General features: G+C 33.9%; 1 protein-coding gene and 1 pseudogene across 1 annotated transcript in view; one reads left to right on the top strand and one right to left on the bottom strand.

Moving 5' to 3' along the window:
- LOC128922376 (serine protease persephone-like) overlaps nucleotides 1-24,688 on the top strand; it is a 106,880-nt gene that overhangs the window by 69,709 nt on the left and 12,483 nt on the right. The window lies entirely within an intron of this gene.
- On the bottom strand, nucleotides 1,640-24,031 carry LOC128921943 (arrestin homolog; annotated as a pseudogene).

Raw genomic sequence — 24,688 nt, 5'->3', positions numbered from 1 at the left:
AACAAAACATAATGACAACCTTTATAACCATTGCTCACAAGTGTATTGAATTCTTATCAAACTCTCGATGTGTTTACCAGTTTTGACTTGCCTCAACTTGACATTGAAATATGCTGTCAGCTCAATGCGACATTTTATCGCACACGCACACACTTATCGGTTTTTAACGCCTCCTTCAGTTCATGCGCCTCAGTGTATACTACACTTTGGAGTATTCAAGGTATGACATTTGTTGTTGGTTATTTTCCGCCACGTACAATTGTTGATTCGTAGATTTCACAATTTACCGTTCGCTTGAATATGTCAAGGAAATTGAATTTTGCAAATTTTCCAATTGTACAGCTGTTGAGTTTATGCGATTTGTCATTTCTATTTTACATACATACTTACTAACAGAGCGTAGGTAGCTGTTTGCATATAATAGATTTTAAGGCTCTTTTCCTCACCCACTCGTACTTGTGTGGAACAAACAAGTAAATGTGATTTATGGTTAACCACAGCCTGTGTGAACAAGCTATTGGCAAGGTTAAGGTGATTTGGTTCAGATTAACATACTTCTTACTTTTGATGAAATATTGCACTTTGTATGAGATATAGATTAAAGGTGAAGCAGTGTGAAACATTATGTCACAATATATCTTTTACAGCGCCATTTACGTATGCAATTCGATTATGGAGTTCAAATATTGTAGGGAAAATGATATCTGAAATAGTGGTCGTCTTCGAATTATGATACATTGCAGACAGCTCAAGGATTGGCCTCATATATTCAAATTATATATGAACTAAAATAGTTCATCGATGAGTCCAACGAATTCTCACAATCCATAATAGTCGATTGAGATCATATGATATTTTTATAGAAGGGATACCTGATACCATATGCAGTTTAAAAGTATCGCTCGGGCTATTTCAGTAAAAATTATAATAGTAATAATAGTAAGTTTTATCCAACATAGGACTGTCAATTCGGCAGCATTATTTACAATTATTTTTATTGAGGACATCCGTTCGAGTGATTAAGGATATTATATAAATCGAAATATCAGCACCAGCTATTATACACTGCGTAGTAAAGCCTTTAACCGGCTTGTAATGCCAGATGGCGTTTATATTTGCTTTTCTCTAACAGATATACACAAAAAGCTTTCACGTGATCCCAATATTGAAGATATTAAAAATACTTTACCTTACTCGACCAGAATTAGACTTGCAATCCACAGAGTGTGGGTATCCAGCTCTCTAGATACTATATGGAAAATCTTTAATATTTTTCTCGTTTTCTTTCTTATCATGGTTATCACGTTGACTTCTAAAGCAGGGTTCAGTGGGCTTATACGCATAAATCTGCGATTTATTAAAACAATTAAAAAGAAATCGTAAACAATGTCCTGCCATTTTCTGACTCCAATAAATCTTACTGTAGTGTTCGCTCATATTTCGTTCGAAATTGTCAGATGTTCGTTTTATCGTCAGATTTTCTCGAATCGCTGTGATCTCAGTTTTTCAGCTACAGAAACTACTGATTGTTGTTGTTTAACGTTCCCAATTTGTCTACCAAACTCAGTGGTGTAGTATAAATATTTGTGGAGTAGCCAGGTTAAAGTTCGTGCAAGATATATCGGGCCAATATGTACCAAACTATACTCTTTATCGGCTTAATTTGCTTATTTTTGCGCCATTAAACACGTTCTATGAATTCAAAACAATTTTGACGATTTATTTATGTTTTTTTTTAATTTTCGCTTTTATTTAATCAATTAGCTAAAATTTTTATTTATTTAAAAAGAACAATTTACAATCTCAAATTCGTAACAACAATAATAAATGATCACATTTTTAAATAGGCAATACAATTTCTTCATTACTTTACCATTACCCCTCTTCAACTTTTTCAAGTTCACTTTTCGAACTCCATGAAAACATGTCCCAAATGTTTTGTTGATAAAGGCGAGTTTCATCCGTCAAGCCACTTTCACGGATCAAGGACCGGGCAACATTCCTGCAAAGGGGCAACCACATTCACATATACATCTGCAACTCTCTGCTACACAAAGCGCCGCCACTAAAAAAAGAAAGCGAAAAATTTAGTTAATAATTTTCACAAAGTTCTTTAAAGTTATTTGAATTAAGGAATTATTTCAAGTTGCACTCAATACCAGAAGGCATTTTTTACAAAATTTATTGTTAACGTTTTTGAAATATTTAAGATTTGCGTATGCAATAGTTACCTGTCGATATCAAAGCCTCCCTCAGCGGTTCAGCAGCAAGAAATATCAGTCTTGTGTATAGCCAAAAGATAGCGTACTTCATTATGTAGTCTGCTTGTGTACTCCTTTTCGTCGACTAAGCTTCATCGATAGATTGCTGCTCATTTAAGAGTCATGGCGCCTTCGAAATTAGTATATAAATAATACTATATATTATTGTTATCATACATCAAAAGTCAGTCCTTTAAACACAAGTACATTTATTGAAGTAGCGGATATCAGAAGCACGATCTCTTTCAAAAACCGCGACAGCATGCTAAATATCGAACTACCCAAGAGATCTTGAACCTTGAAATCCTTCTCCGAAATATTTACTTGTCGAACGACATCGATAGATACACCGGATTACCCACTTGACCTACCACATAGTAAATATTTAAATATGGGTGCTAGTTTCAGTTCTATCTAACTTGCGCAACTCTCTTCATATATTTCTATGAAATATTAAATGTCCACTTACCGAGCTAACATTCACTATATCTTCCAAGTCACCTACCTAAGAGTCCAAATTTGAAGTGATCTATGTGCTTGTATCTATATTATCTGTATCAGTTGATTTGATTTGAACTCATATCTTCCAGTTATCTTTACCTAACATCAAGTTTTGTTATTGTAACGCGAAATAAATTTTATGAGATCTTCCTGGAAATCATTTACTTACTTGCGTTAGATAGCTTGAACTGAACAACTATAGTAATTATTTTATTCTAATCTTAATATGACTATTTATATGTGGAATTCTTAGAATGTGAATTTGTTTTCAAAGCTTCTTATCGTATCTTACTTTTAGAATCAGCTTTCATATACAGGTATTTTCTATTACTGATCCTTCTTGATGACTCAAAAACATTGCTTTCTTACGTTCACTTCTAACCATCTACGTTTCTCTTCTTCTCTTTTAAAACATACTTTCTCTATATTTTCATTTTAAATAACGACTAATTTACTTAGGATCTAATTTCTGATGAACCATACCGCTCAGAAACCCGCATCACATATAGGAGAGGCGAAGGTGCTACTGAACGATTTTAGGGGTCTTTACCGCGATCGGCTTCACCTCCATCTCCACAGCGGCAGCTTCATCATCATTTGCTGGTTCACCTTGTGGCTTCAAATCATCCTATGACTTTTCCGGCTGTACAGATTTCTTCACTCTTGCTGACATTCCAACGCTTCTTCCTCAGTACTCTCCGCTACATGTGAGTATATTTGCACCATATGTACTTGTTCCAGTTCCACACCTTCATTCGTCAAACTCTGCTCGGTACTAAGAGTAGTTTTACTCACTTCTGCCTCTTCTTGTTCTTCGATTTCATCATCCAAATCTTTCGCTAAAGTCTCGCTTCTCACCAACTTATCGTATTTCATCGTCCACCGATTCGATGCGATCGAGGTGCTGCGACTGCGGATGTCCGCTTCCATCTTTGCGTGCTATAGTTCCAGTTACGCCGTTCGCTGACATGGCCGCGCCACCTTTTGTTTTATCGCCATTACGTTTGCCAACCGGCACATCGCACAAAGCCACCCGCTCCAGTTTGTGTTCCACTTTTGGTTCTTCGACCGGTAGCTTTAGTGATAGTTTCCCACGCATGCCACTCAAAGTTAATTTAACCTTCATATAGTAGGACACATAAATGGCAAAGACGTTACGTTTGTCACTCTCCACGCCGGACACGCCGTGTCCATGATAACCGCTCGATTGCGGTATGTCCTCAGTGGGCGCTAGTATAAGATTTGGTGAGCGTATCGCCGAGCCAGCAATGACGTCTGTGATCTCTTGGGGTTCCGTGTTGCGCTGCAGCGTGTCTTCCAGCGCAATCTAGTTTTTCGTTTGACCGCGTTGTGGCTTGAACATGATTTTGGTGTTTAATATGCTACCGGGCGCTACTGTACGATCCACGGGCGAGCTGGTGGTATTTCTTAATTGCCATTGTTGATCATGCAGACGTCGACATGTTGAATGGCGCACACCTGGAAATAGAAGATAATTAAAGTTGGTGGTTAAATAAAATGCTCGGGACCAGTAAATCGTAGCTTAAAGCTTAAATGTCAAAATATGAGAGCGGATTGTTTTATAAGAAGAACTTTAGACTTAAATTTATTTTTAAGTTCTTAGAGAAAAGTTTTTACTAATGACCAAGCGTTTCAGATATTCACCGATATTTATGGAGACTTTAAATAGATAAGTTACTGTTTTACAGTCTAAATTTCTGGATAAGTCTCCTTTGTAAACCCTGAAGCTTAAGTTTAGATGCCTGCTTATGGAACCGGTGGATAAGAAATGGATTGTGGATAATATCTTATTATTGGATGCTTCTTATAGAGTCGGATTCGGGTTAGCTCTACGTTTTGTTATAATAAATGATAAAAATATCCATTATGCTTATGGGAACTCTATTTTATCGGCCAGATGGTTATTGTTGAGAAACATAGGAAGTATAATACATGCAAGTAGTGGTTGAAGCTTTAGACTGTGTGTCTAATGCATGTGACTTTATTACTGTAATATGCTTGTTTTACCAAGGAAATCATTTGTTTGATCTCAAACCATGTGCTGAAACAACAACATTTAGTGAAAACAAATGTTCTGAGGGTTCTGACAACAAACCTTATCTCAAAATTCAAACATAACCTCAATATTCATTTGGAACAATATAATATTGTGATGAAACTTCATGAATTAATCCTCAAAAATGAGCATAACCTCAAAATTGATCAAATAGCAGCAAAGCCACAAATGCAAGAATAAGTCAGATAATAAATAAAGAGTATTCAAACCAATACTGATGAAAATCATATATTTTTAAATATAAAAACCAACAACAATAAATTGAAGTCAACAAAACGATTCAATCACAAAATGCCATAACATGCCGGTAAATGTCACTCGAACAACAGTCACATAAAAGGTCGTGGTCACAAAAAACACAAATGCTGTAGAAAACCACACTGGTCTGCAATCTCACCACATATGCCAGCGCTCAATGCAAGCCTGTATGTGTGCTTGACATGTTAGGGAAATAAATGCGAGATAGAAGAAAATAAAATAATTTGCAAATCAACAAACTTCAACGACAAGCTCAATTTCGGTTTGCCCGCTTAGTTTGGCGGAATTCCGTATGATTCAATAAATAAGGCAAATGACCCGACAGGAAATTTACTGCATCTAACTTTTATACGGCGATAGAGTTAATTATGTGGATAACTGATACTTGAGCTGTCATAGGTTCAAAATCTTGCTGAAATATAGAATTTTATAAAAATATTTATTCTAGGAGCGATCGAAGTCAATGATTTCAAAGAAATTTTAACAAGGATGAACTATAGAAATTTTCGACGTCGAATACAAAAATATACTCTATTGGCTATGGCTGAGGAATCTTCAAGTAACCACATTTTTTCATCTCAGCACCAAATTTCTAGTACTTAAAGGTTATCAGTATTAAATATCATTCAAGTAAATACTTTCACAAGATTTGCTTAGGAAAAACAATGACTTTGGAACGTATATTTTTGGTGAAAACCTTATGCTGAGCACAGAGTGGAGTGAAGCACAATTTCAAAAAAAAAAAAAAACTATAAGAAGTGAATTCACATGGTATTTTAAACACGTAGACTTATACAATAAAATTAGTTAAACTCATTATTTCATGTTCTACTATGTACTAGTGCAAGAAGGCAAGGAGAGATTGTTTTGAACCAACATAGTTTTTGAGAGTTTCGATATAATAAATCGATATATCTAATATTAGCAGACAATTGTTTAGATCAAAAAACTTTGACTTTGCTTAAAACTTACAATGAAATCAAAGGTTGAGTTCTTTTTTTCCAATCTTTGTTGTTTCACTTTACACTCTATACTTAATCTTAGACTATGAGAGTATTGCAGTGAAATAACCTATTGTTAGTAGCAGTAGATGTTGTAGACATTTTTCTCACCGTTTGAATTTTCTGCACAGGGAATAGACTGCGAGCCATATTTATCGTTGTATTTATTTATTTATTTTTATTGCTTTCGCCGTGTTGCTACATTTATTACATACACGATTTGTCTTCCTAAATTACTTTTACGCCATTGCCAACTCATGCATAGCTTATGAGTAAAGGCATACAAAAATAATAAAAATAGGAAAATGAAATATCGCATGATATTGATTTGATTTGTGTTTTGACTTGAATGCCATATGCAGGCTGTACTATTGTTGTTTTTGTTGCGCTTAATGAAAATACGTCGAAATTGACTCAGGTGCTTTGTGCAATCAGAAAATTTTAATGCCGCTGGTTTCTATATATTCTCAAAAGTCCTAGGTGGGTATTATATTCAGAAATCCATCTGTCTTGAGGAATCCTGTAAACAACTGTATAAATTCAAAAAATTTCAAAGCATAATGTAAAAGCTTCTAGTCGAAAAAGCCAATCCTCAGAAATCAGTTTAGATATTTCCTTTACCTTTATCTTTGAATTTTCCTTAGACAATCTCTCCACTGAATCCTAAAAATTATTGTCTACTTTAAGTTGTAACAGCAATAACAACAAAAGCTAATATCCACATATCTTTGCTTGCTCTACTTATAAATAATTTGTTTGCTTCTCATGTTCGTGCCAACACACGGCATACACATACCCAAGCACTTACAGCCGGACATGTATTGTTTTTTTCTATTTTTCGTTGCCGTTTTTCATTGGTGTCAATCAATAAATTAGAAATCATTGTTTTGTTATATCCTTGTTGTGTTGTGTGCTTTCGGCAAACAACAAACTACAAATGAGAAATGAAAACGAGAAGCAATAATTTTCACTACGAATAATAAAGAAATGTCTGTGGCGTCGAAAGTTATGCTACACATGGTTTCAATATTCGTATGGGTTTAATGGAATAATTGGGGGATAATTATGAAAGCATGTTGCCAACTTAAAATTATATTTCAATATAGGGATTTGAATAAAAAAATATATATGAAAATAATCTTAATTTATAAAATATTATTAATTTTGATTATGATTTTATGATTAAAAATATTTTTGGAATATTGGGTTGCCACCTGTATACAAATAATTAAGTAAAATTTTGCGAAATGGATTGCAAAAGTATACTCTAGTATATTTTATACAATTGTTGATTTTAGATTAGAATTAACAATTAATAAAAATTAAGTTAAGTTTACAAATGTTAAGAAATTCACTATATAAAAGAACTTGTGAAAATCTTATAACAATTAGTTTAAACATATTTATTCAGACATATTTTTTGTCCATTTTTAATTTTATTTTCAAGAGATCTGGAACCATATCTGGCAAACTGTCTTATTTTCCATATTTAAATTTATTATATTTCCTTAAATTTCCATTCGTTTTTCCTTCTTTTTTATTTATTTTCCCAACTTCCTATCTTCGCTCGTTGTCAAACATCACAATGCCCGAAAGCAGTAAAATTTTAAAGAAACAAAAACAACATCAAACTTAGCGAAGAAAGTTGTAACAATAAGAGCACTTGTCCTCACCAAGTTTTCGCATACTTTGGGCACACAGAAACTACATTGGAGCACTTTCAAGTGGCGGAAAGAGTGTGGAAAACTATGCAATAATGGCAACAAGAATATTTTCGAAGTACAACAAGTTTGGAAGGTGGAAAAAAGTATGTTTTTTTGTAAAAAAAAACTAAGGGCGAACAAAAAAAAAAGATAAAAAAAGCAAAATGTGAAAAGTAAAATTTCGTAATACTTATATCAAGTGGCGTAATTAGTGGAACAAAATACTGTTATAATAAAAAAAAAATTTTTTAATATAACAACAAATTTAAAGTTTGTGATAGAGCCTGTGGTAATTTCATTAACGCTTAACCGAAAGACATTCTAAGAAAGTACGCTTTTTAATTGCTTTTTCAGTGAAGAACTAACTTAGCAGGTGTACTTTAATAAACTGAAATATGAAAAGTAAAGTGTGTGAAAGGCAAAAAGTTAATTCCAAAAAAGTGTTATATGTGTAGAAATCTAATGTAGGTTGAAAGCGTCTAATGGATTTATACTATTTAATTTCCAAGCTAGCTACCGACTTTGCAATGCCACCCAGCGCTTTCAAATTAAGTTTAAGTGTTCTGTTGACACGCATTGTCTAACTAATAAACTCAACTCACACCGTAATGTTGAATGAAATGAGTTTCATTTAAAGTTTCTGCAAACGTTGTGTAAATTGCATTGTGTGAAACTCAAGGAAACCAACGATTCATACAGTTTATAGCATATCATGAGGCGCTACAGCTCGAACATTTGCTTGAGTGATAGGTAAACGAGCCAAAGAGGAAGTGCGTGTATTTAATTAAAACTTCAAGGGCGCAAAAATTAGTTTAGCATATGTTTGGGCGGTTAGATATAGTTATCGTTATGCCTCTGCACATCAAGCAGGAGTGATATATAACCTATTGAGTTAGTATGCATTGCTGTGACTGTGTGTTTCATACTCCGTAATTATTTTAATAAATGGTGGTGGAAGATAATAATATTTCATAGAATGCCGTTCGAATTGCATATTCTGATATTATTTTTGTCAAATTAAAGGTACGCAACAAAAATCTTTGAGAAGCGCTGAATTATTGCATACTTTTAGGACTTTAACTCATTAAACGCTAGTGTTACATATATGTAACGCTCCGATCTTTCACATAAATCTACGACTTTTTCGAAATGCAATTTTAAATGTTCCATATTATAAATTAGAATTGAAGTGAAGTGAACAAATCAAAGAATAAGTGTTCGCTATATTTTGCCTTTTCCGTTTAGTGTAGCAAAATTAGTAGCGCAGTGAACACGAAGACGATTTCATACACCTAAAAAAACTATCGAAATGGGAACACGTTGTCGGTAAGTACGATTTTTAATAAAGTGTCACCGATTTATGTGAAAAGAGTGTTTTGTATATTTTGATAGTGTTTGAAATGTTATGCTAAATAAAAAAAAATGTAAAATGACTGTATTTGTAGCTTTTTTTTTCGTCTTGTGTAGCTGTGACATATATGTCACGTTCACGGGTTCACCTTATGAATTGTATAACTATATATAATATACATATTTATGTGCGTGTTCTTCCGTTATTAGGGCAGAAGTTTGCGCAGCTTTGGACGAATTGACAAATAATGAAGAAGAAGAGGTGGAAGCTATATATATAGAGGCTCCTGACGCGGGTGCTCTTTCAGGTGATGTTTCGTCAGATGAAGACGGCGGTACTTTGGAAAACTTGTCACATACACAGCTTGTCGAGGATTGTAAAATTGTTACAAGAAAAAATACCGACTTTGATATGGACACGGTTGTAAACAATTTATTAGAGGCAAACCGTTGAGATTTGGTTATAAAATGTGGTGTCTAAATACGCCTTCCCGTTATCTTCTAAACTTCGAGATGTATCAGGGAAAAAACCCTAGGACGAACGAAGAGTACGCTGCAAACTATGGAAAGAACGCTGCTCTGTTGTTTTCAATGATCGATGAATTCGATGAAACGTGGAAGCCACTTCCATTTAAATTTTTTTCGATAATCTCTTCACTTCAATACCTGTTTTGGTTGGATTAAAAAAAATGGGATATAAGGGAACTGGAACAATTCGGTAAAATTCAATACCAATCTCTTGCCCTTTGCCACTGAAGGATAAGTTGAAAAAAAAGGAACGTGGTTATATGGTTAGTTCCCGGATTTCTGAATGCGATATTACAGTCACGAAATGGGTAGACAATGCAGTAGTTTCCGTTGCATCAACTTTATTTGGGAATGAACCGGTAGGGACAGCTGGAAGATACTCTAGGGCAGAACATGCTCGAATTCAGGTTCAAGTTCCCAATGCTATCGTAATGTATAATAAGAATATGGGCGGAACAGACCGTATGGACCAAAACGTTATCGCTTACAGGATTGGAGCTAGAGGGACGAAGTGGTGGTTCTCAATTTTTACCTGGTTGGTTGATGTCTCCATTCAAAATGCTTGGCTCTTACATAGAAAAGGCGGACACGGGCTAACCCAGCTACAGTTTAGAAGAACCATTGCTAATCACTTTTGTCGTACTTATGGACAAGTCCGAGGACCATGGGGATTTAGACGTCCGGATTCGCAAATTGAGCTTGATGCTAGATATGACCTAATTGGCCATTTCATAGTTAGAAATCCTACCAGGAGACGCTGAGGGAAACAACTGCCAGCGATCAACAAACACCAAATGTATAAGGGTGACGTAGGTTTGTGTGTGGATTGTTTCTACAACTTTCACTTTAGACCAGTTTGAGTTTTCTTTCTCAACCAAAAATTGATGAATTTTCATACGTTTGTACTTGTTTCGTTTTCTTTTTGTAAACTTTATAATTAAAATAATAAAATTGATGAATTAAATCCAATGGAAATATTTATTTACATGTTAGTATCAAACATTGTATTACATAACAGAAACCCACCAGCGTTACATATATGTCACGGGTCGTGCAGACCCCCCGGATAGGGGTCGAAACTTTTGTTTGTAGTTTTGTGTACGTATCAACCCTTGTAGTATCCACACAAAGTTTGGTTCCTCTATCTTTGCTATTTAGCTTTCGCGTTTAATGGGTTAATTGCATGACATCACAATAACAAACGAATTAACTTTTTTGAGCTTCCACTACTATAATAATTTATGCTGCGCACTTTCCAGCGGAAATATATATTTTTTTATTTTCTTTAATTACCTTCTGTTTTTGTTGTGAAATGTAATGAGTTCTAGGTGCACTCCTCTGCACACTACGCAAAAATAACTATAGTACATAGAACTAACTCTTCCTGGCACACATAATATATCAAACAACAGAACCTTCTAATTAATGAAAGGCTGCCTAAATGAAAGAGCATGGATGCCAAAAATATAAATTTATATATTGCTGGCAGCAGCATTTCCAACTTCGGTAAAGCGATTAAAATATGATTAATTAAATTATGTTAGCGCGCCTAAAAGTATGCAGTGAAATGTTTAAATTTAATGTTAAAATTGAAAATATGTGATTTTTAAAATATATTTTTACATTAATGCAGAGTTTATAAAAATTAAAATAGTATTAAAAGTGTGTAAAACAGGAAAAAAGGTGTTTGAAATGACTATGATTGTACTTTTCTAATATATACAGGCATATTTTCAGCCGCTAAGACCATAAAATATAAAATTTACTGAGAATTTGTGTTTAAAAATTGCAAATTCTAGGATTTTTTAAGACACATGCTCTGCTGGTAGGAACTTGTTATAGCCTTTTCGCACAGTCAAATTAATTGATGAATTAAAATTTTAATTGAGAACCAGATTTTGGACTTCGCACTGCCGGCTACTCGGTAAACGATCAGCTGTTACACATTTCTATTTTTGCTTCTCATAAGAATTTATTAAGTTTTAACAGCTGATTGCTATTTTCTAGATAACCACCACAATTATTTCCAGCAGCGACATCTATCGTCGAGTAGTATTACTGCTATTTTATCAAAAAGGTAGCCAAATTTACAGTGTGAACAAAACTAGTAGACACAGAACGTATGTATATGTAATTACGAATAAGTTCTTTGTCGTAGAGTTTTTTTCATTTTCAACTCGATTAAAATTCTATTTAAAATCAATATAAAAAATTTGATTTTTATTTTGTTTGGTAAACTGATCTAAATCAGTGCTTGAAACGAGCAAAATCCGTTTAATTGATCAATTATCTCCTGTGCCAAAAGTCTATTAATTTAAAGTAAAATAACTAATTTTTGAGATATACATTTAGGCTGATTTAGATTTTAATTTATGCAATGAAGTTCAGTTCAGTGGGATTGTACTAGAATCTTCCACTATAAATGAACCATTTTCAAATAATATAAAGAAGATTAAATATGTGTTGCATAGCATATATGAAGTAAACTATATAATTCAAAGTCATTAAAATCAATTTTAAGCTAAAGAGGATGCAAAAATAAATAAGTTGCTAAATAAGTTGAGGAAAAAAACATGCATAAGCTTGTTTCAAAGGTTTCTAAATGCAAAATTAATAACTAAAAATATTTTGTTGCTACCATTTGTCTTGTAAGCTGTTTGTATGAGGTATACTTACAGGCGCATTTGAAAAAATGTAAAGATATGAAAGCAATTAGAAATAAATATTTATGGAAATATTAATATATGACAAAATTTATATATTTTATAATTATAGTAGGGTTTTAAGATGCTTCTACAATTTTTAAGTTAGAATTTGTCACACAAATTTTGTTTATATTTTTGATTTCTCTCAGTTTTTAAGGTAATATAATATAAACTGTGGCATACTTTGTGCCGCCTGTTGTGCTAAATCTTTAAATATCACATGTTACTTAGAAAATTATAAGACTTTTTGAATTCTTTGTATCAGCATACTTGGCGAAAAACAGTTCGAGAGTGAGAGCGTGAGTTAAAGAGAGGGTGTGAGATTTTAGCAACAAAAATTTTGTGAAAGTGAAAGAATGAATATAAGTGAGCGAGTGCGTGCGAAAGTGTGGCTGCGGCATTAAAATGTTAATAAAAAATATTCTCATGTTAGTGCTTAGTCAAATGCGTAAACCTCACTTTTTTATAACCTCACTTGCTGCGAAAATAATTTTTGTGTCGCCGCAGCTCTCTTTCCTTAGCGCAGTTGGGAATTTTAATAAATTTCTAGATTTTTAATAGCGACGAGAGTGGTTGTAAAACTTTTACCAGCTATAACATTGCAAATGTGAGAAGAGCTTCGGTAATTTTCATTCAAATATTTCCCAAACAATTACGGAGAACACAAATTTTCATAAAATTTTTATAAGAAGTCAAAAATCATTTTTTACAAGTGTAAGTTCAACATTAGATAATGCTGTATGTCAGTCAAGGGTTTATTTTAAAGTAATTACTTTGGTTCTGTATCGCTTATTGTATAAAATGATGGTTTTATATGAAAATAGTTAGACTGGACAGAGTATTAAGCACTAAGCTACACATCCCTTTAACTAGAAGTCATTTTGAAGAATCATACAATTTCAAAAATTTCCTTTAAATATAAAAATATGCACATAACAGCGATTAATGCCATAAAGAATTTTAAATATATATTATACCTTAGAATTCACTTTTTGATTCCTTTTCCACAGCATTTACGAGCACTTCACCTGTCTTCAGCAACAATTACAACAAAAATAGGCAGCAACACAATGTCAACTACAACAATTGATTGTCACAATCGTATAACTTCTCAAGTTTTACGCACCATTAAATTTTACTGAAGTCACACTGTCAGAGCGAGTGCTTCTGCTGCGAGTGTGTCATGCCAGCTGTGGCGTATACGTAACATTTGTTCAATACAAGCAAATAGATGTGGTATGGTGGTGAGGACTTCGCAAGCAGTTTGACATCTTCGAAGGAATGCGTGAATATGTATGCGTATGTATGTATATGTATGTATATGTGATTAAGTGTGTATTTCGGTATATATTTTAAGCAGATTCAATAAATTGAAATGAAAGTCATATAAGTTAAATGTAGCCAAGTAACAATATAATGTGGCAACACTGACAATTTCGTAAGGTCTGTTCGATTACTGTTGTCTAACGTAAATAAATTGTTATGGCTTTTAATGAAGCGAAGTGGTAAACTTGAATATAGATAAATCAAATGAAATTGATAAGTCTTGGGAAAATTAAAGGATTCCATTCATGCTTACGCTCTTTTCCTTCCAAGCAGGTGCTGTATATGAAGGTGCGTGCAGTAAAATGTACTTTTATTTAATTAAACCTAAATAATGAAGCAGATTGTAGTGAATATACTATCTTTTTAAGCTAGTCCAAATATCATTATTTAAAATTTTTATTGCAGTCCACACTTTTTTTTCAATATTATAACATATCGATATGTTTCATTCCCATTCGTTTCTTTTCATTTCAATATATTCCGTTCCATTCCATGTCGTTTTTCCACTATTCTTTATATGCCCTATTTTCACAGATGCATTCCATACTGTTTTTTGCCATTGTTGCTACAAACACCTATGTATCTATATGTAGCATTAACCTCATTAATGTGCACGTTACTCATACGCCATGGTGCACCACATTTTACTCCATTAAGTGGTGAAGCAAAATATTTCCAAGCAATTATTTTCAACACTAGTTATAAGAAACCCGCTAATGCTGTTTGTGTAAACTTGCAAAGCCAGCGAAAGTTTATTTAAGAAAGCAAGCAGTTAACTATATGGCATCTATGCGGATCTAAGTTCCTATAGTGAGATATTTCAAAGTTTGCCTCTCTACAAAACTTCATGAAACTTAAGTAAACTTAGCTAGCGCTGACTCAACTAAGCGCTAAGTAGACACAAAAGTGTCCTGTTACTAGGCGATATTTATGTCGCTCCTCAAGTGCTGTTGTGAGTCCTTCAATGCAAAACTCAAGCACATTAACTATTCATACCTGTGTGTATACATACATTGTACACAGGTAAGTGAGTATAAATATATTGATTTTCAATTTTACTCAACGCTTTTATTGTGTTTACACGCAAAATAGCCAATAATGTGCTTAACGCTGGGTTGTCAGGTGGGTATATACACATGCGTATGTGTGTGTGAGAATATGTAAAAATTTATGTTTGTTTGTGTGTTTGAATATGTACAATGAGTAAGCGGTTACACTTTCTCAGTTGCATTTCTGCTACTGCTACGTTCATGAGAAACTCTATGGTTATGCCTTGACGCTTTGGCGAGCAAATCAACTTGTCATTCGGTCGCTTGAAAGCTCGTAATGCAATTATATGACTATATATTTGCTTTATGTCTGTATATTTCCTATGATTGTACCCATTGGCTCTCAATATAATACACGCACACACACACAAACTTAGTTGATGGTGTTCTTCTACCAATACAAGCAATACACAGCTAATGCTTGCTCTTGATAAGCAAACACTCACAAAAGCGGCACTTATAAGCGATTTCCTTAATGAAAGAGTAGAATTATTTCTGCTAACATGATTATGTGCATGTATGGGGATTCTAGTTCACTTAAATATGTGGGTGTATGTTTTGTATACTGTCTAACCATTAAATACCATTGTTGCTGCTGACAAATGTCGATTATTATAGTGGTTAAATCGCAATCGATAAGTGGTTAACAAAGTGTGCAAACAGAAATAAAACCAAACTTTTGTATACGAAAAGTATCAAGTATCGATATATGTATGCATGTGTGAGTATGTGTATATACACTATCAGTCATTTCAGAAAAAAAAATAATACAATTAGTATCTTAATAAAAAAGTTAAAAATATAAAAACTAGTATGTAAAACAATGAAATATAAACATATCAAAAGAAACGAAACGTAATGGAATGGACCGGAAAAAATGGAAACGGAACGGAACGAAATGGATAAAAACTAATATGTAAAACAATGAAATATAAACATATCAAATGAAAGGAATCGAAAGGAAATGGAATGGACCGGAACAAAATGAAAATGAAACGGAACGAAATGGAATTGAAATGAATTAAGCGAAAATGAATTGAGCACAATATAGTGAATGCGAATTGTATGAAAGTCATGTTATAAGGTTATAAAACTTAATCCAAACTCAATTATTCCTTTTTGAATGTTCTCTTTTTCTTACCATTCGAAAACTATTAAGAGTTGTATGTATGCTAATAATAGCATATTCGAGAACAACTGCGACTTGAAGGACTGGCATAATGCCCATAGTATTTCGTCCGCATAAAATATAAGTAGATCGTTCAGGCTACAAGATCGTAAGGAGTTCTTTTGCTTCTAAGATGAGATATTCTTACCCTTGTGGGTTCAATTTTAATCTTCGAAAAGTTGCATAACCATTAAAAAACAGTAAAAAGTTAACATATAACTCAAATTATAAAATACAGCAAAATATGAGCTCTCCGTTATGTACCAATGCGATTCGTTTAGATTATTTCCAAACATATGCCCGTTAAGTATAATTTTTGCAACGTTTTTCATGTACTGTATTTGACAAGTGTGTCAGTATGTGAATCACATTTCGCTTTGTGTCATAATAATTCAGTAAAGAAAGACTTTATGCAACTTCTACATCAAAGAATCGAAAATATTTCAACAAATATTTCAACAATATTTCAAATTGAGTATATGATAATAGGTTTGCCTTAGAAACCCATGTTTTGGTTGTTCCTAAATCATACAAGTAGAAAAGGAAGTTTATGAAAATTAAGAAAATACCTTTTAGAGCATAAAAGTTTGTTAGAGATATAGAACAAAACTGCAATTGCTAGAGAGAGAACAATAAAAAATTTAGTTCATAAACAATAAATAATAAAGGGTTATGAAGGATTTATAAGAAGTCCCTTTGAGTATTGAACATCAATCTAGTGGCTCAAATATTTATAAAGTGAACAAAAAACGTCCCTAATATCTTATTAGAGATCACATGACATCATCACATCACAATCACATCCTCAGTACCTGAAGTGTGTATAAAATAAAACCATACATTTAACTCTTTAGAAAGCATAAATCAACCATTAGGTAAAAAATCGTAGTTAACTACGGCTAAGGTGAGTCTGAGTTTAATGGAGTAATTGTGTACATATACTAACACCCTCTATAAATAATTTATATGGACAACTAGTTGACTTAAGGTGCGCACATCACCGGGCATATACGCAACATTCAATATGAAATCAATGCTGACTACAAGGCACACCACGACATATTATAGGATTGCTGCAATTGTAGCAATTACTACAAAGCTTCCACCACCGTAGACATGCACACTCACATATATACATACATACAATGTAATTTTCACTTTTGCGAATCAATGTCACTCATACGCCACGTACAACAGCTGCTCCTTTTCTACAATTGTACGTGCTAGCGCTTTATCAGCACAAATATTGTTGGCATTTTGAATTTTTTTCACATTTAACTTTTTTGTACTGCTTAACATTTATTGGCATTGTTAGTGCCATACTGTGGAATGTCAAACGTCGAGCAGCGTTGCGGAATAATTGCGAAGTGCGCTTTTTATGCAATATTCATATAAAACTGGCAGTTCGTTATGTTTTAGCACATGCATATGAATTAGTTGATCTAAAATGCAAATATAAAGCATTCCCCAGGAAGATGTGCACACAGAGACACCTTCTAGTAATCTCTCTTTTCTGACAAGCTGATGAATTGCGGCAGTTGACTGCTGTCTGGAAGTCAGTTGTCAATTGTGAGGCGGCCATTAAGTGAATTCACAGCTTGCAAGTGCTTGCAATTTCTTGTATATAAATTTCAATTTATTCATTTGAATAAGTGCGGTATCTTACCGATGTGTACATCTATACATATTGAAAGCATAATTTAGCAAACTTTTTTTATTTAGTCGAAGAACGCAGAGATTTGCGAATTTAAACGAAAATTAAGTAGCTTACTCCACCACACAAAAGCACTAGTAGAAAATAGTATCAGTTGAGATAAATAGTAGCAGATTGGCATTTCCAATCATTTAAAATTAATATTTAACAACAATTTCGTACAAAAATTTAAAAACTTGCTCAATGTATGAAGTGAAGCATTTCTGTCAAAATCTTTCAATGTGCTATGCCACCAAGCACTCCCTTCGACTATATATAAAAGGGATTAGCAATGAAGTTTCAACCAATGACTGTCCCCATTAGCGCTTTCCTGATTAACTTCCACAACTGAAGCCTCTAACAACAAAAACGCAATAACTGCTGACGGCAAAAATTAGCTGAAAGTTTCCATTCAAATTAATTACACATTGCTATTAGCTTTGGAACTCACCCGCACTTTGCGCACCGTCCTCACCGTGTGTATACCAAGCCTTATCGAGGCTAGCCCGCAAGCCGACACGTCCGTCCTGCAAAAGAAATGGCTTGTCCACCGCACCCTGTGATCCACCGCCGACCGTACAGCCTCCGCCGCCACCAGGCGAGACAATGTGTGGTGCGCCACTAATGCCGCCAACGCTGACAGCCCCGATGCCGCCGGCAATAGCAGGCAGTCGTATTGTGAGCGAGTGATTGTTGTCGATTGGATTTGTGAGATTTCATTTTATTATTTTGTTTTTGCAGCCATGAAGTGTTGTGTAGAAATAGTAAAATCGATTAGTTGCTAAGTATAAGTATGCCTCACTGATCGTTTATTTGTTTATTAGTTCTCATTTTTCAATTTGTATACATCCTGAACTGTTTACACTCCCGCCTCTATCTATACGACATACTGTCGAGAGTCCACGGTCCGCTCTCCTTTTCCAGTGATATTTGGTATTTGCTGACAACAGATAAATACATGAAAGTTGACTTAGTACTATGTTGGTTTACTTTTGATTTTTTATTGGCTCTCATTCTTATGTCGTCAAATATTGGCTCAGTTCAACTGCGATTGGCACTTTTGTTAGCCTCTCAACCGCTCTGGGCTCTATCTTCATTATTTGTGTACAAGAGTACTTACTTGTTGCTGCTGCCCTTGCTAAGAGATTTAGAGGCTAGATTTTAAAATATACAGGGTGACCCAAGAATGTTGAGTTTATTGAGAAAAAAAATCAAACCGATAAGCGCCACTTCATCTACACATAACCTATATTTCGTTTCAAAAACATAAAATGCTTTTTCATTTACAAACAAATTTAAATAAGTGAGGTTAAGCTTGCTACTATGAATACAGTTTTAACAGGCTAGTCTATTCATTATATTGTTTATGGTAAACGCTGTAAAGCTCCGTTGTACCACTTTTGCCGATAGAGGCTAGATTTTTAAGTTTGCTGCAGGGTGTCCTCAATAGAAGTGTAGTTAATGTGAGGCAAAAAAAAAATCAAACCATAAATGTTATACAGAGAAGCAGAAGTAAAACGTCACTTCATTTATAATCTCTCTTTCTATAATGTTGTTATTGAAACAGTTACCAAGGATTTTTCTTAAGTACCACTCATCATATTATGATATGAACCTTAACCATGAGTGCTGCGAATCCTGAGATCCCTTAATCGAGTTCAACAAGGTCCAGCTCTCATGGATACCCAAGAAACCTTTCATTGATGAGATTAAGCCTAAAGTGGGGAATTCGTTCTCATATTTTTCGCACTTCTGCTGTATTAGTTTCATCTCCAAAAATTACAGCAAACCTGCGCTAGTTACACAAAATCGTCATTCTTCCAGACGTTATTTAATTTCGATTGTAGATTTTATGAATACAGTGAATGCCAAACAATTTCCAAAAAATTCTCGAAAATAATAATTTTGAATACCTCGCTGGAGGACTAGCACAATTTGATTAAAGAAAACAACAATCTATGCACTGTGGCTTAAGGTCCATTTGTTTTACATAGTTATATTCATGAATTCTGCAGATTATTTTCAATCATGGTGGGGTTACAGCCGCTGTGTCCTTTGAGCTGAACAGAATGAATTAACAAAGCTCATACTAGAGCATCGTACAACAAAAAACTTTGACCGAACACCTTGTCATGGACTCGATTCACCGAGTTCTTAGCTATGAAGTTTCATATCCAACTTTGATTGAGAAAGCAAAAATCAAGCCGTAAAAGTAGTTTCTTAGCAGCATTTTTAATTAAAAAATAAAATTGTAGTTGTTTCTGGTCTGTCACGTGTCAGCTGTCACTTACCAAATTCAAAATATGTATGATTTCAAAGACCAATAAACAGCATGAAAAAGTACAGTTATTGAAAAAAATAAACAATCCTAAAAAAAATCAAATTTTTTGGGCTGTCACTTGTCAGCTGTCACGCGTCAAAGTTCGTATTTATTGCTATTTAATGAAAAACAGCTGTATAAGTAATTAAGAAACAACAGTTTATATAAAAAAAACAAAAACATAAAGATGTTTGGTCGTCACTTGTCAGCTGTCACGCTTCAAGTTCTGAATTCGTTTATAAAAACAATTTAAAATACGTATATTAGTGATTAGGTATTACAAATAAATAATTCAGTTATTTTATTTTACAAATTGAATTTTGTTGAATTAAACACCGATTAGATGCTCCTCTTACATAATCGCTTTTGTTGTCAAATTGTTATTTTAACCAAAAGTATTTTATATGCAAATGATTTTACCGTTGCCAACAATAATGCGAAAAAGCAATCAACAGCTGCACTCAAAAACATTGTTCATATGTTACTTAACTTTACTACTTTAACTAGTGTTTAACTAACACATACAACAACAAAAACAACATTTAACAATAACATAACAGGGTCGTGAACAAATTATATTATGTTTACTGACAGCAAAATGTCAGTGTTGACGCAAATGCCACGCGTGAGCACACAACAACAACACACACACATATTTGGAACACTTTGTAAGGTGTGGAACGTACGCGTGTGTGTGTGTTAGCGGTGCAGTTAAACGCATTTTCGCATAAATATTGCATACAACTAGGCGCATATGAAATTGTGGTGGCGCGAAGAAATGGGCTCGCCTAGATGCACCGTTATGAGATACCAACGCGCAGGATATTCAATTTCCGGTTTAATGGAATTGCGCTAAGGAAAAACCAATAGAAAATGTTTAAGTGTTGGTGAGTGCGTGAGTGTGAACGCGAAAAAGAAATTGAATATCTCTGGCAATGCACATATGTTTGCTTGTGGCAAAGAGTGCACTTTTTAATTTCAATTTTCTATGGCACATACCTCACAACGTAGCAAGCCTATGATTCAGTTAGCGTTGCGCGTATTTTTAATATGATTAGCGTGTATGAAATGGTCTATGCGTGTCCTTGCAATAAGTGGGCAATAATAACTTTTGCAATTATATCCTCGAGAATGTTTTTTCATTAAAAAAAAATTTCTGACAACTCAAACGTTTCGAAATTCTCTAAAGCATTTCTGCGCACAATTCTTCTTTATTTTGCTTCTTAATGCCGCTTTCAATAACACTTTCTCTCTTTGCCTTCCACACTTTTTGTTTTCTGTTTTTAATTCATGTTTCTGGTCTCATCATTATTGTTTGCTGTTTTTAATATTTTCCACTTACCTATAAAGCAGCGCACATCATAGCTGGTGCCGAACGGTGCGCCGTAGTAACGTTTGGCCGGCACTAATTGTACGCTCGGCGGCGCTTGTGGCGTTAAGGTGAGTGTGAATGGGTGTGCACCAACGCCAAGGCGTTTCACTAAGGCTTCCTGCAATGAGAAATGGTAGACAGATTTTTAGTATTATTTATGTACGAAAATTTGCCTTACAGTTCATACATCAAATGTTTAGCAAACTTCTGGGCTTTCAAAGAAATCTAACGGTACAAATCAACAGTTATACCAGTTGAATGTGAATAGTTGATAATAGCAATTGTTGCGAAATTATTCTTAGATATTCTGTGCAATTAATATATTTTTTAGTAGATGGCAATCTCTTTTTTGGCTTTCTGGATTTATTTAGTTTAAGTGGTATTGTAGTAAATGTTATTCATTTACACATTTCGTTAATTACATTTAACCTGGTGTCAACACTGCTCGCAAATTCTTTTGGGTTCTTATTAGTTTGATATCTGTCACTCAATAATAATTAAACGTTATTATACCCTGAACAGGGTATATTAAGTTTGTCATGAAGTTTGTAACACCCAGAAGGAAGCGCCGGAGGCCCTATAAAGTATATATATAAATGATCAGTATGCTGAACAGAGTCGACTTAGCTATGTCCGTCTGTCTGTCTGTCCGTCTGTCTATCTGTCTGTCTGTATATATAGTATACTAACTAGTCCTTCAATTTTTAAGATATCGTTTTGAAATTTTGCAGATGTTATTTTCTCTTCAAGAAGCTGCCCATTTGGCGAACTGCCAAACTATACCACGGACCACTATATCATATAGCTGCCATACAAACTGAACGATCGGAATCAAGGGCCTTGTATGGAAAACTTCCGCATTTTCCTACATATCTTCACGAAATTTGGTGTAAGTGTTCATAGAAATAATTTAAGCTCCGAAAAAATTGTTCAGATCGGTTCACTGTAGCATATAGCTGCCATACAAACCGTACGATCGGAATCTATGGCTTGTATGGAAAATTATCGCATTTGACGTGGTATCTTCACGAAATTTGACATGGATTACTGCTTAAGGTAATAATATAATATCCGAAGAAATTGTTCAGATCGGTTAACTATTTAACCTTAATGTTTCAAGCAAACAACCCGGCTAAAAATAATTAGTAAAATGTTTTCTTTTTTTTGTCAAAATTGAAATTTCAACCGCTCAGCGTCGCCGTCATTATTTAGGTATGCGCCATACAAATTGTATGGGCTTGACAATTTTTTGACATTAATTTGCCACTACCCCTTTTATTTAGGGAAGACAGTAATGTTGTCGAAATCTCTTTAGTCAAATATAATTTATTTAATTTACGATTATTTATTATTTTCAAAGCAAACTTTTTTTAGTTTATTACTTATGGATTTAATTTAAATACTATTTTAGTAATTGGCAACCCCACTCATAGTAAATATTTACTCTAACCATATTTTTCGACTTCGCTCATTCTCTTTTAGTTATATTTAACTGTATTGCAATAGTTTTTATAAATTTCATTTAATTAATAATTTCTAAATAAGTGGCAACACTCTTCAAAAACACCGCTTTTATTTCTAACTATTTAATTTGATATTGAAGACACCCACAAATTCTTCTTCAAACTCAATTTGAAGAGCAAATTTAAATAAAATTAAGGTTTTATTTATTTATTTTATTGTGTTCGACTCACCTGCAATGGACTAAGTGGCTCACGCGCCGGCTCCTCATTCCGTGGCCAAACTTGATGTAACGACGTTATAGCCTCATTACAGAAACGCAAACCCATCACTTCTTCATCCTCGCGACCGTAACTATAAAATGAAGAGGATAAACAATAGAATATTAATAAATTTTTATAGGATTTTTAAATGTAGAACGGCTATAATAATTTATAAGGATGAACGCCCGAGCTTGAGGGATTTTTAGGTAGAAGAAATCAAATTCGGAGGGACGTCTGTATAATTAACGTCTGGGTATTGTAAGAATACATCGAGAGCTTATCTTGAAAGTCTTCAAATAGGTCACAGAGCATCGGTACTTCCAAAATGGCACATTCTGTACCTGAAATAAACGTCATCAACGCTGAAGCAACGATGAAATGCTTTCTCAATGGAAAGACATTCTTCTGGAAAACTTTTACACAAGATCCCTACAATCTACTCGAGCCTCTCTGCTCTGTCGTCAATAAATTGCCTTTGCAGTTGATGTCCATCAATAAATTAATGACGAAAAAGAGCTATATTAGAATCTGAGGACAGATTTATTCAATGAGGTTTTATCTCTTGAGCACTTGTGAAATAAAGAAGCTTCGTACGATATAATAAATCGGCTTTGTGAAAAATGAAACATCTACACTATAAAATAATGCAGGGTAATTAAGTACCGTTAGCTCTCAAAATAGTAGTAGTTTACCTGACTTTCTGAATCCAAATCTATCTACTCCTCTCGTGATACGAGCATATTGTATGTGAAATTCTTTTTGCGTTACACATGCATGTGTATAGAATAGCATAGTACTCACCGAAATGTCAATGTCAATTGAGCATACACCCTGTAACCTTGTATCGCCTTTGGATCCACATAGATTATACCACGCAATATGGCCGGATTATTGCCGGAGAGTGTGATCTCACGCGACGGTAGATAGAGTGTGAGCACACAGTTGGGTGAAGTCTTCTTGTACACACGTTGCGTGCCGAACTCATCCTTGTGAGCGCATCAAATTGGGAAGAGAAGCGAAATTAAATACATGAAACTCAAGTGTAATTGGAAATTGGTTTTTTTAAGGTTGGCTAGTGAATTCTCAAGCACTTAGCATATTTTAACTAATTCTTACAAATCAACAGTGATATCAGTTGTTAGCTAGACAGTAAATATAAGTTGTTAGCTGGCGAAAAAATTTAGATTCATGGAAATTTTATTGAGTATTTTATTTTTATTTATTTATTTTTATTTTTTGGTTTTTGTGTTTTTATTTATTTAATTGAATAAAACTAAATTGATATTTTTTATTTTTATTAATTATAATTTTTTTAATTTCTAAATCAATGTGAATGCTGAGAGAAGAAATAAATGATGCATGAAATAAAATGTCATTTTTTTTACTTAAACGAACCCACAGTACCTCCACGAAGCCACATCTACTTGTCTCTATTAAAGCTTAATATCAGTCGCTATATATAAACTACTTTTGATCCATACGAAGCGCACAAAAGAAGGCGGTACTGAGCCTCCTCCCTTTTTGTTTCTTACAAGTGTTTGTTATGTAGTGAGCTAACTAATTCTTAGTAAGCGAATGCTTCATATATCTATATCAATGTTCGTATGTATGTACAAGAACAAATCATCCAATGAGAAGTGTCAGCGCTAAAA

Source organism: Zeugodacus cucurbitae, chromosome 5, assembly GCF_028554725.1.
Source record: "Zeugodacus cucurbitae isolate PBARC_wt_2022May chromosome 5, idZeuCucr1.2, whole genome shotgun sequence".
In the NCBI taxonomy this organism is placed as follows: domain Eukaryota; kingdom Metazoa; phylum Arthropoda; class Insecta; order Diptera; family Tephritidae; genus Zeugodacus; species Zeugodacus cucurbitae.
Note: the sequence above shows the minus strand (reverse complement) of the source record. Positions and strands in the feature narration are given on the sequence as shown.